Raw genomic sequence first — 15,092 nt, 5'->3', positions numbered from 1 at the left:
AGCCCGACCTAACAATATGTAGATTGGAGCCAAATTTTTCTTCTATCAGACGCAGAGTCTCTGATTTGATATCAAGCTCTTTGATCCATTTTGAGTTAACTTTTGTGCATGGTGAGAGAAAGGGATTCAGTTTCATTTTGTTGCATATGGATTTCCAGTTTTCCCAGCACCATTTGTTGAAGATACTATCCTTCCTCCATTGCATGCTTTTAGCCCCTTTATCAAATATAAGAAAGTTGTAATTTTGAGGATTGGTCTCTGTGTCCTCTATTCTGTACCATTGGTCCACCTGCCTGTTTTGGTACCAGTACCATGCTGTTTTTGTTACTATTGCTCTGTAGTATAGTTTGAAATCTGGTATCGCTATACCGCCTGACTCACACTTCCTGCTTAGAATTGCTTTTGCTATTCTGGGTCTTTTGTTTTTCCATATGAATTTCATAATTGCTCTCTCTATTTCTACAAGAAATGCCGTTGGGATTTTGATTGGCATTGCATTAAACCTATAGAGAACTTTGGGTAATATCGCCATTTTGATGATGTTAGTTCTGCCTATCCATGAACAGGGTATATTTTTCCATCTTCTAAGATCTTCTTCTATTTCTCTCTTTAGGGTTCTGTAGTTTTCATTGTATAGATCGTTCACCTCTTTTGTTAGGTTGATTCCCAAGTATTTTATTTTTTTTGAGGATATTGTGAACGGGGTGGTTGTCCTCATTTCCATTTCAGAAGATTTGTTGCTGATATACAGGAATGCCTTTGATTTATGCCTGTTGATTTTAATCTGCCACTTTGCTGAATTCATTTATTAACTCTAGTAGTTTCCTTGTAGACCCTTTTGGGTCTGTTAGATATAGTATCATATCATCCGCAAATAGTGATAATTTAAGTTCTTCTTTTCCTATTTTTATGCCTTTAATTTCTTTTGTCTGTCTAATTGCTCTGGCTAGTATTTCAAGAACTAAATTGAATAGAAGTGGTGAGAGAGGACATCCCTGTCTTGTTCCAGATTTTAGAGGGAATGCCTTCAGTTTTTCTCCATTCAGAATGATGCTAGGCTGAGGCTTAGCATATACAGCTTTTACGATGTTGAGGTAAGTTCCTGTTATCCCTAGTTTTTCTAGTGTTTTGAACATAAAGGGATGTTGTAGTTTGTCGAATGCTTTTTCTGCATCTATCGAGATGATCATGTGGTTCTTATCATTAAGTCTTTTGATGTGGTGAATAACATTTATTGATTTCCGTATATTGAACCAGCCTTGCATCCCAGGGATGAATCCTACTTGATCATGGTGCACAATTTTTTTGATATGCTTTTGTATTCGATTCTCCAGGATTTTATTGAGGATTTTTGCATCTAAGTTCATTAGAGATATTGGTCTGTAGTTTTCTTTCTTTGAAGTGTCTTTATCTGGTTTCGATATCAGGGTGATGTTGGCCTCATAGAATGAATTTGGAATATCTCCTTCTTTTTCTATTTCTTGAAATAACTTGAAAAGTATTGGTATTAATTCTTCTTTGAAGGTTTTGTAAAACTCCGCTGTATATCCATCCGGTCCAGGGCTTTTCTTGGTTGGTAGTCTTTTGATGGTTTCTTCTATTTCCTCCTTTGTTATTGGTCTGTTTAAATTGTGTGTATCTTCCTGATTCAATCTGGGCAAATCATATGACTTAAGAAATTTATCGATATCTTCACTATCTTCTATTTTATTGGAATATAGGGTTTCAAAATACTTTCTAATTATCTTCTGTATTTCTGTAGTGTCCGTTGTGATATTGCCTTTTTCATCCCATATGTTAGTAATTTGAGTTCTCTCTCTTCTTCTCTTCATTAGCATGGCTAAGGGTCTGTCGATCTTATTTATTTTTTCGAAGAACCAACTTTTAGTTTTATCAATGTTTTTTTTTTTGTTTCAATTTCGTTGATTTCCACTCTGATTTTAATTATTTCTTGCCTTCTACTACATTTGCTGTTGTTTTGCTCTTCCTTTTCTAGGGTTTTGAGATGAAGTGTGAGTTCATTTATTTGTTGGTTTTTTTCTTTTATTGAGGAATGAACTCCAGGCAATGAATTTCCCTCTTAAAACTGCTTTCATTGTGTCCCATAGATTCCGATATGTTGTGTCTGTATTTTCATTTATCTCTAAGAATTTTTTGATTTCCTCCTTTATGTCTTCTGTAACCCATTGATCATTCAGTAACATATTGTTCATTTTCCAGGTGTTGCAGGATTTTTCCTTCCTTCTTTTATCATTAATTTCCAGTTTCATTCCATTATGATCAGATAAGATGCATGGTATTATCTCCACACCTTTATATTTACTAAGAGTTGCCCTATGGCATAATATATGGTCTATCTTTGAGAAGGATCCATGTGCTGCTGAGAAGAACGTGTATCCACTTGATGATGGTTGACATATTCTATATATGTTGGTTAAGTCTAGGTTATTGATTGTGTTATTGAGTTCTATAGTTTCTTTAGTCAGCTTTTGTCTAGAGGATCTGTCCAATGGAGAGAGCAGTGTGTTGAAGTCACCCATAATTATTGTGTTGTGGTCTATTTGACTTTTGAACTTGAAGAGAGTTTGTTTTATGAATGTTGCAGCACCATTGTTTGGTGCATACATATTGATAATTGTTATGTCTTGTTGGTGGATGGTTCCTTTTAACAGTATATAGTGTCCTTCTTTATCCCTTTTGATTAACTTAGGTTTGAAATTGATTTTATTCGATATGCGTATGGCCACTCCTGCTTGCTTCCGAGGACCATGTGAATGGTATGATTTTTCCCAACCTTTCACTTTCAACCTGTGTATGTCTTTTCCTATCATATGAGTCTCCTGAAGGCAGCATATTGTTGGATTTGTTTTTTTAATCCAGGTTACTAGCCTTTGTCTCTTGATTGGTGAATTTAAGCCATTAACGTTTAAGGTTACTATTGATATATTGTTTGTACTTCCAGTCATGCTTATTTATTTATTTATTTATTTTAATATGGCTCATTTTTCCTTTTTGGTTATTTTTTTTTTCTTCCCTTTACTGAGTTACCTCCCACTGTTAGTTTTGGGTGCTGTTTTTCAATTCCTCTTCTTGTAGTGTTTTGCTCAAAATGCCTTGCAGTGCTGGTTTTCTGGCTGCGAATTCTTTTAACTTTTGTTTATCGTCAAATATTTTAATTTCATTGTCAAATCTGAAACTTAATTTTGCTGGATACAGTATTCTTGGTTGGAATCAATTATTTTTCAGCGTTTGAAATACATTGTTCCAGGATCTTCTTGCTTTCAATGTCTGTGATGAAAAATCAGCCATTAACCTAATTGATTTACCCCTGAATGTAATCTGCCTTCTTTCTCTCGTAGCTTTTAATATTCTCTCCTTGTTCTGTATGTTGGATATCTTCATAATTATGTGTCTTGGAGTTGGTCTATTATGGTTTTGTATGTTTGGGGTCCTGTAGGCTTCCAGGATTTGGCAATCCATTCCATCTTTCATATCTGGGAAGTTTTCTAGGATTATTTCATTCAATAGATTGTTCATTCCTTTGGTTTGAACCTCATACCTTCTTCTATCCCGATGACTCTCAAGTTTGGTTTTTTTTATGACATCCCATATCTCTTGGATAGATTGCTGGTGATTTCTTAGCATCCTTTCTGTGTTGACTATATTCTTTTCAAGTTGATACACTTTGTCTTCATTATCTGATGTTCTGACTTCTATTTGATCTAGTCTATTTGTAATATTCTCATTTGAGTTTTTAATTTGGTTTATGGTTTCCTGCATTTCTAGGATTACTGTTTGATTTTTTTTAAGATCTCTATCTCCTGGTAGAGCTCGTTCTTTGCCATTTGAATTTGCCTATTTAATTCATTTTCAAAGTATACTTTCATTGTTTGGACTTGCTGTCTAGTGTCTTCTCTAAGATTCCGTTCCATCTGAGTTAGGTATGCTTTGTGTTCTTTCTCTGTCCATTTTTCTGATGCCTCTAGGTTCTCCTGTGAATTTAAGTTGTCCTGCATTGTTTGTAATCCCTTTTTTCCCTTGTTTTTTCATGGTGCTCATGTTACTTTCCAACTCTGTTTGACTGCTATGTTTCTGTTTTCTTCTTTAAAAATTTTTGGTTTTTATAGTTCCAATATCTCTCCTTTGTGTTGGGAGACAATGTTTAGAGATGTTGGATTTAATTGTGATTTAAGGTAAATTCATTAGTTTCATTTAAGGCCTACAGAATTTGATGGCATGTATAGAATTGAGGTTTGAACTTAGGATTTTATGTTGAGGTCGGGCGATTTGATGGTATATGTTAGCTTCTTTGGGGGGTTGCTCAAATGCAGGCGGATATTAACAAGAGAATAGACAGGAGTACTTGGGAGTAGTTAAGGGCTTAGGCGGACTATGGAACAATTCGTAGTATTCATCTATTTGCATTTAGTAAGTTGTACGTAATCTGGGTGGTCATGCTTAAGAGGAAAGATGGGGAAAAGGTAAGGAAGCAAACCAAGAAAGAGAGAGGGAGAGGGGAAAGAAAGAGAAAATAATAGAAAAGAAAAAGAAATGATAATAAAAAAATAATAAAATGCAGTAAAATAAAAATTACATTTAAAAAATATTAATATAATTATAGAAAAGAAAAAAAATTAAATTAAAAAATTTAACAAAAAAATTAAAAAAAGAAAAAAGGGACACTGTTAGGCTTCTATTTTCTTCGCTTCCAGTAGGTGGTGCTGTGCCTTCCCGGCCAAGATTTTGCCCTCCGGCTGTAGAAAACAATCCGTGTGAGGCTGCTCCCTCCTCCCCCCCCCCCCCCCCCCCCCCCCCCCCCCCGTCTCTCAAAACCTGTTAGTTTAGGTTTATTCCTGGTTTCTAGTCCCCTGGTTTCTCCTGTCAGCCAGGCCTTTCCTAGTGTGATACCTCTCAGCAATTCAAGCTACACTCTGTGCCTGCAGTTTCCTGGATGTGGAGCGCGGCTTTTGGGAACCGGCACCTTATTGTTTTGATTCCCTCCACTAGCCTCTGCTCCGAGAGCTGGTGAGAGTTTCGTTTTCGCCGCTGGTGGGAGGGGGGAGTTGGAGGTCAGATGCCTTTACCTTTCCCCACGTGTCTATTCACGTTCACTCTGTTAATCACGCCCCCAGAAAGCCAGGGAGAGATTTTCTGTGATTTCCCCACTGTATGGGAGATGGTCTAAATGACACAGACCTGTTCTATTGCTGCTGCAATCTGTAGAAAACTGGCGATGGTGACGTCAGCTCTCCAAGATGGTGGCTGCTGGCTTCCTCGGTGGGCTGGCTGGTGTGGAGGATATAACTAGGCCGCTTCCTTCCCCCGTCTCAAACCCAGAACTCAGCCCGGAGCACAGTGAGGGCACAGCTGGCAGGAGCCCACAGAATCTGCAGCACCGTTTCTCTGCGTTGCTATCTCGCTGTTTCTAGGGATGCCGTTTCCCAGCATGCTGCAGTATCTAGCAGCGGGGAGGGCCGCTGAATAAGCAGCTTGAATCTCAGGGCGGACAGTTCACTCGTGGTTGAGCCCCAGTAACTGATCCCCGGGCGATGGAAATCCTTCCTCTAGGTTTTGGTGCACCCCAATTTTGCTGGAAATTCCTAACAAGATAGCTTTTGGCCATTCTAATTCGTCATTCTCCTGCGCAGTGACGCGGTACACGGGGGTGATACACTCCATTCGCCGCCATCTTCCGCACTCCCACAAAAGGCATTCTTGAAGCTCAGAGGTCAGGAACTGACTCTGCATTGCCCTGGGAATAGAGATGATTCAGAAGGAACATTCAAAGATGTTAGGCTCTGCCTCCTCTCTAAGAAAGGGCATTTTATTGTCTCATTTTTCTAAGGTCACTTTCATTCCTGCAGAATCAGAGAAACAATAGCACCAATTGCATTTGTATAGTGTCCTGTGGCTGTAGGGTAAATTTAGATTTGTTTTGTGTACCACAAGATCTCTGTGGTCCAGTGCATGCCTGTCTGGCCCCACATCCCAGGCTTTAACACCTTGCTCTTTCTTGACTCTGGGCTGCTGCACAGGCTGTTCCTTTAGACCCAAATGCTTTCCCCCAACTGTCCAGTTGCAAAATCACTAACTCCTATCAGCCACTGAGCTTCATCTCAATTGTTTGTCAGTCATAGAGCTTTCCTGGACCCCTGCAGCAAGCTTTAACATGTTTCCTATGTCCTCTGCTTTTTCTGGGGCAGCTTCTCCCTTCTCTCAAGTTCACCGGAGACAACCTCTTTTTAGCTGTTTATATTTGATTACTGATGTTTATCTATAAAAATCAATATAAAAAAACTATATTTCACTATATATCTGAACTAGACATCTATTAATACCCCTATGTGAATAATGGCCTTTTAATATCTCTTTTTTTTTCCTGTTTATATTTATATTATTATGTTTAATTATATCTGGTTACCATTTTGTACTTAAACCTTTATATTTCTTGTCAAACAATTTTGACAGTGAATGTGTTCCCTCCACAGTTTATGAGGTCAGGCCCCTTCTCTCTACAGTTGTTAAGCATTATTCCTCGTTTTCCCAGAATTGTGCCAATATAGACTCCCGTGAACAATTTGTAAATATTCTAGATGGATTTGTTCCCACTTTTACCCAACCCCTGAGACACAATTGTGATTGACTTTTGTGTGTCTGCTCTCGTTGTGGAGTTGAATCCTTGGAGGCAGGGGCAGAGGTGATTTGTCATTGCAGCCCAGGGCCTACCAAGGCAGCATTCATTCATTCTGTAAGAAGCTTGAGAGAAAAAAGAATAAATAAAAAAAGGAGGATCTTATGAAAATAGATAGGTAGGCTGAAGGAGGGGACCCAGTGGAGGGAGAGGGGAGTATGGAGTAATGAAATGGACCAAATCTCACAATGAATCCCATTACTATGTATAATTATCATTCACCAATAAAAATAAAAGAGATTGGGTCCATATTTGGAAATAGGTAAAAGAGACTGGTGTTTTCAGTACTGTGGTGGGTTGGTTGGTATGATTCATTGACTTTCTGTTTACTAGGCTATTTTACAATTTTTATAGTAATTTAAAGTTTTTAAGGCAGAGATGAACTTGTGGCTTTTGGTCTGGTTGAGAGGCAAATAACTCCTAACAATTGGAAAAGCTGACCTTAAAGATTATCGTATTTGGCTCTGAAGGCATGGACTAATTTTATATCTAACATAGTGGCCATATCCTAATGTTCCTTTATTAAGTAACTTAAAATGCCCTTTCCTCACATTCTCATTTGATAGGTTTTAACATCTTACTGCTTCTCTTAATTAATGAGTTGAATGAAATCTTTGACGGGTTTATTTTATGTTTGCAGGAGAGTCAGGATTTTATCTCTTTGAAAATTATATTTCAATAGAACAATATGGTATTAGTCAAATGTTAATCCCTCAATAGTTTATAATGGGCATCTCATTCAAGTCAAGACTGTTTTTTTTCTTCTTTAGGTAAAATATAGTTACTGTTTTGTAAGAAACAGGGCCACAGTTCTGGTTAATGGAAAGAATTTCTATTCCTCTGGTTAGACACCAAAAAAATGGATTTATAATTTGGAAGAGGGTTACTATTCTAGTAAAGGAGGGTTTGTCTTTAGGAACTTCAGAAATAAACCAACCTTTATCCTCTCTGTTAAAGAGAATCTTATCAGCCAGATGTGATGGTGCATGACTGTAAGAGAGTGAGTCAAGAGGCTGAGTCAGGAGGATTACCAGTTTGAGACCAGCCTCAGTAATTTAGTGACAGACCCTCAGCAATTTAACAAGGGTCAAAATCAAAAATTAAGAAAAAAGGCTGGGAATGTAGCTCAGTGGTAAAGCACCCCTGGGTTCAATCCCCAGTGGCCCCCCCACCCCAAGAGAAAACCCTAACAGGTTACAAAACACTCGTCATCCTCCACATTCATCTTTTTTTCTGGGTCTGTCTGCTTTTTATAAGAATGAAACCCTCCGCCTGGCCATCTGGGGAAGGATGTCCTCACTCCCAGATCATTCTTTCTAATTTCCCAAATGTCTGTCCTGCAAACCTGGCCATTGCTTTATTTCCTCAAGGTGGTTGTGAGGGAGTGATTTTCATTTGGGAACAATTTTGCCCCTAGTGGGTGTTTGGCTTTGAGGTGGTGTGGGGAGCCAGTCTGAATGATTTGCATTCTCCTTCCCTGAGCCGGAGAGGCTCTGACCTTCACTACATCTTGTAGTGACCTGGACATTGCTCTGGTCCCAGAGGTTGAGGACGCATCTTCAGACATAGGCTTGTCACCCCATAGATTGAGTTACGTACGCTCACCTATTCCTTTGTGATATTACTCCTTGGCCCTGTTGGGATAGAATGTTCCACAGAAAAGCCCTTTGTGTGTCCCCTTCTCTTGCTCTGCTTTTGGGTGTGGCCTTCCTAGATGTCAGTCAACCTGCTGACAGCAGACATCAGGAAGCTAGACTCAACCCCCTGAAACCTGACCCCTTGCCTTATTTGAATGGCTTCTCCTCAATAAAAGGGTTCAGCACGAATTTTCTCTCTCTCTTTCTGTAGACCCTTAAAGTCAGAGGAGCCATCACAGCACCCCCAAAGAAAAAGGTATCTCTGTCTCTTGTGTGGTTATTTCATGCAGCCCAGTTCCCCTGGAGAGACCCTGAGTGTTTTTGTTGTGAGGAATGTGACCCAGTGGGAGTATAATATTGCCAAATATCCTGTGCACAGGACAGCCACGACAAAGGATCACCTGGCCCAAAATGTTGATAGGATCATGATTGAGAAAACTTACTGTAAGGAGGGCATGAGATAGCGACTTTGTATTCCCCTCTCATTTTACAGATGAACAACTGGAGATTCAGAAAGAATGTTGCCTTGCCCAAGGACACACAGCAAGAGGGGGATGGCGGGGACCAGAACACCGTTCTCCAGACTTATTCTATATTCTCAGGAATGTTGCTGCTGCTTCTTTCTTCTTCCTCCTCCTTTTCTTCCTCTTCCTTCTCCTCCTCTCCTCCTCCTCCTCCTCTCCTCCTCCTCCTCCTCTCCTCCTCCTCCTCCTCCTCCTCTCCTCCTCCTCCTCTTCCTTCTCCTCCTCTCCTTCTACTCCTCCTCCTCCTTCTTTTTTTTTTGTTCTCGGGATTGAACTCAGGGACACTTGACCACTGAGCCACATCCCCAGCCTTATTTTTTATTTTATTTAGAGACGGTCTTACTGAGTTGCTTAGCGCCTCACTTTTGCTGAGGCTGGCTTTGAACTCATGATCTTCCTGCCTCAGACTCCTGAGGTGCTGGGATTACAGGCGTGGGCCACCGCAACTGGCTGGAATGTTGCTTCTTGAGGCTATAAGAGGAACTAAATAGGTGCGATCATAAAAGATGGCAAAGCACTGGTGGTAGGAAAGGGGAAAGTTGGCTGAAGATGAGGCAGAGGTGTAAGCCCACCTAGGCTCATTTGACAAAGAGCTAACACCATGCCTGGAAGTTTGCACCTTTAGCAGTCTGTCCTGGTGCTCTGGCCTCTGTGGGAACTGGAGAGACCTTCAAAAATCTCTGAAGGTCATCACAGCATACGCACGCGGGTTTAAAGTGAATACTCCCTTCTTTTGTTTGTGTTAAGATGCAACCCTGTCTTGGGCTCTGAAAACAATGGTGTACATGACAGAGATGGAGGAAAGGGGAGGTAAACAGGGGTGAGTTTAGTCTTCATAAACACATGGAAGCCGGCCAGCGCTATGAGGCACGCATGATTGCCCTCTGCCAAACAGCCAGCATTAGTGATCAGTTCTGGGAGTTGAGTGGATGAAGAATAAAAATGAGCTGTTGGCTCTGGGGAGGTATGGGCAGCTCTTTAGAAAGATTAAAGTTACCTTGTGTCTTTCTGTATCCTAATTACCTTCCTGCTAGCTGCTGTCTGTGAATAATATGAATCTGCAGTAGCTGTACAAAGCAAATGGACCATTACATGGTTTGACAGAAGTCATGAGAAGGGGGCTGAGTGAGCTGGAGCAAGAGTAGTCCTTACATAAGACCTGTTTCCCCAGTACCTTTGCTGGTACCCTTCTCTGCCCTTGGTACATCATCCATTGTCTGCCTACCCACTCCCCTCACCCAACATCAAAATCCTTCTGCTCTTTCATACTAGATACCACTTCCTCATGAAGTCTGCCTCAATTTCCACCTGAAAGAAACATTTGTCCCCTGAATTCTCAAGGCTTGTCTCTTCGTCTGCCTGTTTCTGGTAAACATTATAGTTTTCTCTGTATGTATCCCTTTCAAATTCACATGTTGAAATCCTAACCCTCCATGTAATGATATTTGGATATGGTGCATTTGAGGATTGATAAGATCCTGAGGATGGAGCCCTCATAAATGGGATTAGTGTTCTTCTAAAGAGTCCAGAAAGCTGGTTCTCTTTGCTTTTAACTATGAAGATCTAATTAGAAGATATTTGTCTGAACACTTGGTAGAAGGACATCACCAGACACTGGCTCTGCTGGCACTTTGATTTTGAACTTTCCAGCCTCCAGAACTTTGAGAAAAAATTCCTATTGTTTTTAAGCCACCCAGTCTATGGTATTTTGCTACAGCAGCCCTAGGTGTCTAAAGATATGTGGTTGTTCAAACTCACAGGCGATTCTCCTTACTTTGTGGTTATCTAAAAGAAAACACATACAAAGACATTTTTGTGGGAATCTCGGAGGAGGGGGTGGTACCTCCAAAGCCTACAGTTCCCTCCTTGTCTCAGGGAACTTGTGTGCTAAATCCCTGCATAACCAGACTTCTGAGGGCTAACTGATTTGTTTTTCTCCCTGCCCTTTCCCAGCAGGCACCGGATTGGCTGACTCCTTTCTCCTCTGTAATGGAGATCAGGGTCCCTCTCCTGCGTCTGTTTACCCCATGCCTCTGGAAGCTAGCCTTGAAGAGTGATCCTCAGGGATCACTCTTGTTCCTGCTCACATCTCAAGCAGCCCACCAAAGCATCCCCTCCAAACAGAAACAGGGTTCTGGATGCACAAAGAGGACTCCTGGTGGTAGATTTCTCCCTGGTTGCCCCATTCCCTGGACCCTTGCTTTCCCTCCCTCTACTAATCTGAAGCAGGGTGGTAGCTTACTCATCTTCACATTTCTGCTTCTACTCCTGACCCTGCTCTTGACTTACACAGGTGCTCAGAATCTGTTTGATTGGATGAATGCATGAGACATTTTTTTTTTTTTATAAAGTCTCTGCCAAGATAGGCTGAGGACCTCAATTCCTAACTGAAAGGAGCAGACTTTGGCCACTCTCCTTGTTATTTCTGTCATGTCTTTGTGATGGCTTCCTAAGGAAGCTTGCTTATCTAGACTCGCAGGGGGAAGAACAGGAGAGTGATGGGTAGGATTCTTTCCTGAAGGATTCCTCAGGCCAGGAGCTGAAGGACATGTGGTAGCAGGATGGATTCTGTGATCAGTAGAGTAGAAAAATGGAGAAACAAGAGTGTCTCTATGTAAAACTTTCAAACTTTAAGAGAAGAGGACCCCCCCCCCCCCTTTCTTTTAGTGTGAAGCCTCAGGCAGTGGAAACGGTGAAAAGAAATACTCCAGCTGAGCTTCGCTTTAGCAGAATCTAAAAACTGGTGAACCTTTATAAAAAATATAGGTTTGGTTTCAGCAGTGGAATTGAACAAGAATATAGGATTCTCATCAAATATATTGCCTGCCTATGTCCAAAATTGAAGGGAGTCTTTCTAAAGTTATACGATGCTTCAGTGTCATTCCAAAGTATTTTCTTAGTCCTTGACATTTAATCATTCACAACTGCTTTTTACTGCCTCATTTATATTGCCACTCTGATCATAATATTATCATGCAATTAAATGGCATAATGTCTTATAAAACTCGCTATCTACCATGTAGGTCCTAGGTAGTGGTTAGAACAGTTGAGTTGGCAATCAATGGGACATTAAAGTATTTTATGAGAATTAAGGAAGACAAGATATGTTGAATTTCAATGGCAGGCAGCTAAATCTTCTAACTCCTTGGTGAAGCTTGTATTCTCATGAAGTCTCTGGTTCTAAAGTCAGTCTTCAGAAGCAAATCTAGTCAATTATATTTGAGGAAACAGAGGGGAAAATAAGGGGTAAGTGAGGCAAATTCAACTAGGTCACCTTGAAATCTTTAAGTGGTCTTTGAATTTGTATAAAGGAGAAAGAATCCTATTAGGCACAAGAGAAGTGGATAAAATATAGGATATAAATTAAAAATGATGCTTTTTGGACTTAAGGTCTGACAAATAGGAACTCAGAAATCACCATTCTAGCCTAACAATAAGTGAAAAGCTAAGCAAACTCAAAAATCAACAGCTCTTCTAAGATCCATCAGAGAAACAAGGTCACAGGGAAACCACTGCCTCTTAAATTGGAGAGACAGGTGGATACAGAGAGCCACAATTTACTGCAGCAGAAGCCCACAAGCAGAAACTTCCATGGGACCCAGTGGTGGGGGAGGAAATCCCAAACCGTTATTGACAAATTGCTAGTGACTCAGTGTGAACAACTCTGAGTTGAAAACTCCAGGAGGACCTAGTCATGGGTGCTGCTGTACTTTTGAGAGTATTCCTTCCAAGAGCTCCATAAATTTATCATGGTGAATATCAGAGAAAAGAGTCCCCTGTGCTTCCAGCAGGGGAAGGGGAAAAGGAATAATTTTGAAATATACCAGAGCATTCTGTTATTTTTTAATAAGGTCTATTGTCGAGAGGAACTATTTTATCAGAGTCTAATTTTCTGGGGTTTTATCAGAGCTTAGTCTTCCTGGGGATAAGGAAATACCCAACTCTACCAGGTTCTAGCCTTCTGGGTGGGAAAAGGGAAATAATACCATTCCCTCTATCCTTCCACCTAGGGGGAGCGAAATACCCATCTAGCCCATTCTAGTCATCCTGTCCTACCCAAGCAGGGAGTAAAAAAACCTGAGAAGCACTGGTGAAGTTTTGAGACTTTATCCTAGGATCACAGAGTACCTCCCCTCTCCCCAGACCTTAATTTATGACTGAAGGTCAATTTACCACAGTTCCTTTCTCCTAATACATCACGTCCACATTTGAACAAAAAAATTACCTAGCATGCCAAAAAGCAAATCAGACAGTTTGAAAAGACTAAAAAAGCACTAGATTAAGAAAGAGTCTGATATGGCAGAAATGTTAAATAAAATAAAACATTATGTTTAATATGCTATAGGCTTTAATGAAAAAATCAGACAAGATGATAATACAGATGGATACTGTGAACAAAGAGAGGGAAATTCTAAGACATAATAAAAAGAAGTGTCAGAGATTAAAAATACTGTGAATAAAATGAATTATTTTAATGGGCTCATTAGTAGATTGGACATGGCTGAGAAAAGCCTCTTTGAGATTGATGATATGTCAATACAAGTCTCCAAAGCTGAAAAAGAAAGAGAAAAAAGACTGAAAAAAGGCTCCCCTAGAACAGACTATCCAAGAACTTTGGATACAGTACAAAATGTGTAACATTCATAGATGTCAGCTTTTTTGCTACTGTGACTAAAGGACCCAACCAGCACAATTATAAAGGAGGAAGAGTTTGAGGGCTCACAATTTCAGAGGTCTTTGTTCAGAGAAAGCTGGCTCCAATCTGCAGGGCTCAGCTGAACATCATGGCGGGAGAGGATGGTGGAGGGAAGCAGCTCTCATTACAGTGATCAAGATGCAGAGACTCCACTCTCCAGAAACAAATATGTATTCAAAGCTATGCCCCAATTCCCACCTTCTCCAGCCACACCCTACCACTTCAGTTACCACTTAATTAATCCCTGTCAGAGGATTAATTCCCTGATTGAGTTAAGACTCTCGCAACCCAATCATTTTTCCTCTGAACAGTCTTGCATTGTCTCACATGTGAACTTTTGGGGGACACCTTACATCCAAACCATAACAATAGATTATGAATACCATGAAAGAACATCGGCAATATTTGAAGCAATAATGACTGACAATTTTCCCCAAATCAATGTCAGATGCCGAACTACAGATCCAGAAAGCTCATGATAAATAGCAGAAAAAATGAAGCTAGATATATAATTTTCAAAATATAGAAAATCAAACATAAAGAAAAAAGCCTGAAAGAAAGACAGAGATAAAAAAATTCTTACTTACACAAGTATAAAGATAAAAATTGCATTGGACTTCTCCTCAGAAACTATGCAAGCAAAAAAAAAAACTAGTGAAATATTTAAAATGTTGAGACAAAGAAACTACAAATCTAGAATTCTGTACCTTGTGAAGTTATCCTTCAAACGTGAAAAGGAAATGAGGACTTTCTCAGACAAATAAAAATTTGTTGCCTATAGATCTGTCTTGCAAGAAATGTTAAAAGAAATTCTTCAGAGAGAAGAAAAATGATATAGATAAACATAAAGAAAGGAAGAGCATCAGAAAATGAATAAGTGAAGAAAAAAACCCATTTATTTTGCATACTCTTAATTGATCTTACAGGCAACAATTTGCTCAACATAATAATAGCAACAGTGCTGTGGATTATGTAAGCATATGTGTGTTGTGTGTGTGTATATATATATATGCTTATGTTTCCTTATGTATAAATGAATGAACAGCAATAAAATAGGGACAGATGGGAAGAATCAGAAATATTTTGTTAAGATACTTGCTCTACATATGAAGTGATGTAGTATGATCTGAAAGCAGATATGGAATAGTTATAAACTTATATAAACTTATATTTTTAAGCAACTGCTTAAAAAGTAAAAACAGAAGTACATTGTATGTAATAGTGAGAAACTGAAAACTTTCCCATTAAGATCAGGAGCAAGGGTGCCCTCTGTCACCATTGCTTTTCAGCATTATACTGAAAGTTTTAGTTAATACAATGAGATGAGAAAATAAAATTTAAAAAGATACAATCGGTAAGGAAGAAAAATGATTTTTTTGATGATGTGATCATCTCTATAAAAAAATCTAAACAATCAACAAAGACTTCTCAGAACTAATAAACAATTATATCAAGGCTGCAAGATGCAAACAATATACAAAAGTCAACGGTATTCCTATATACCACAAATGGACAAGTGGGATTTGAAACTAAAAACAACTATT

Source organism: Marmota flaviventris, chromosome 18, assembly GCF_047511675.1.
Source record: "Marmota flaviventris isolate mMarFla1 chromosome 18, mMarFla1.hap1, whole genome shotgun sequence".
NCBI classification, from domain to species: domain Eukaryota; kingdom Metazoa; phylum Chordata; class Mammalia; order Rodentia; family Sciuridae; genus Marmota; species Marmota flaviventris.
This window is presented reverse-complemented; position numbering follows the sequence as displayed.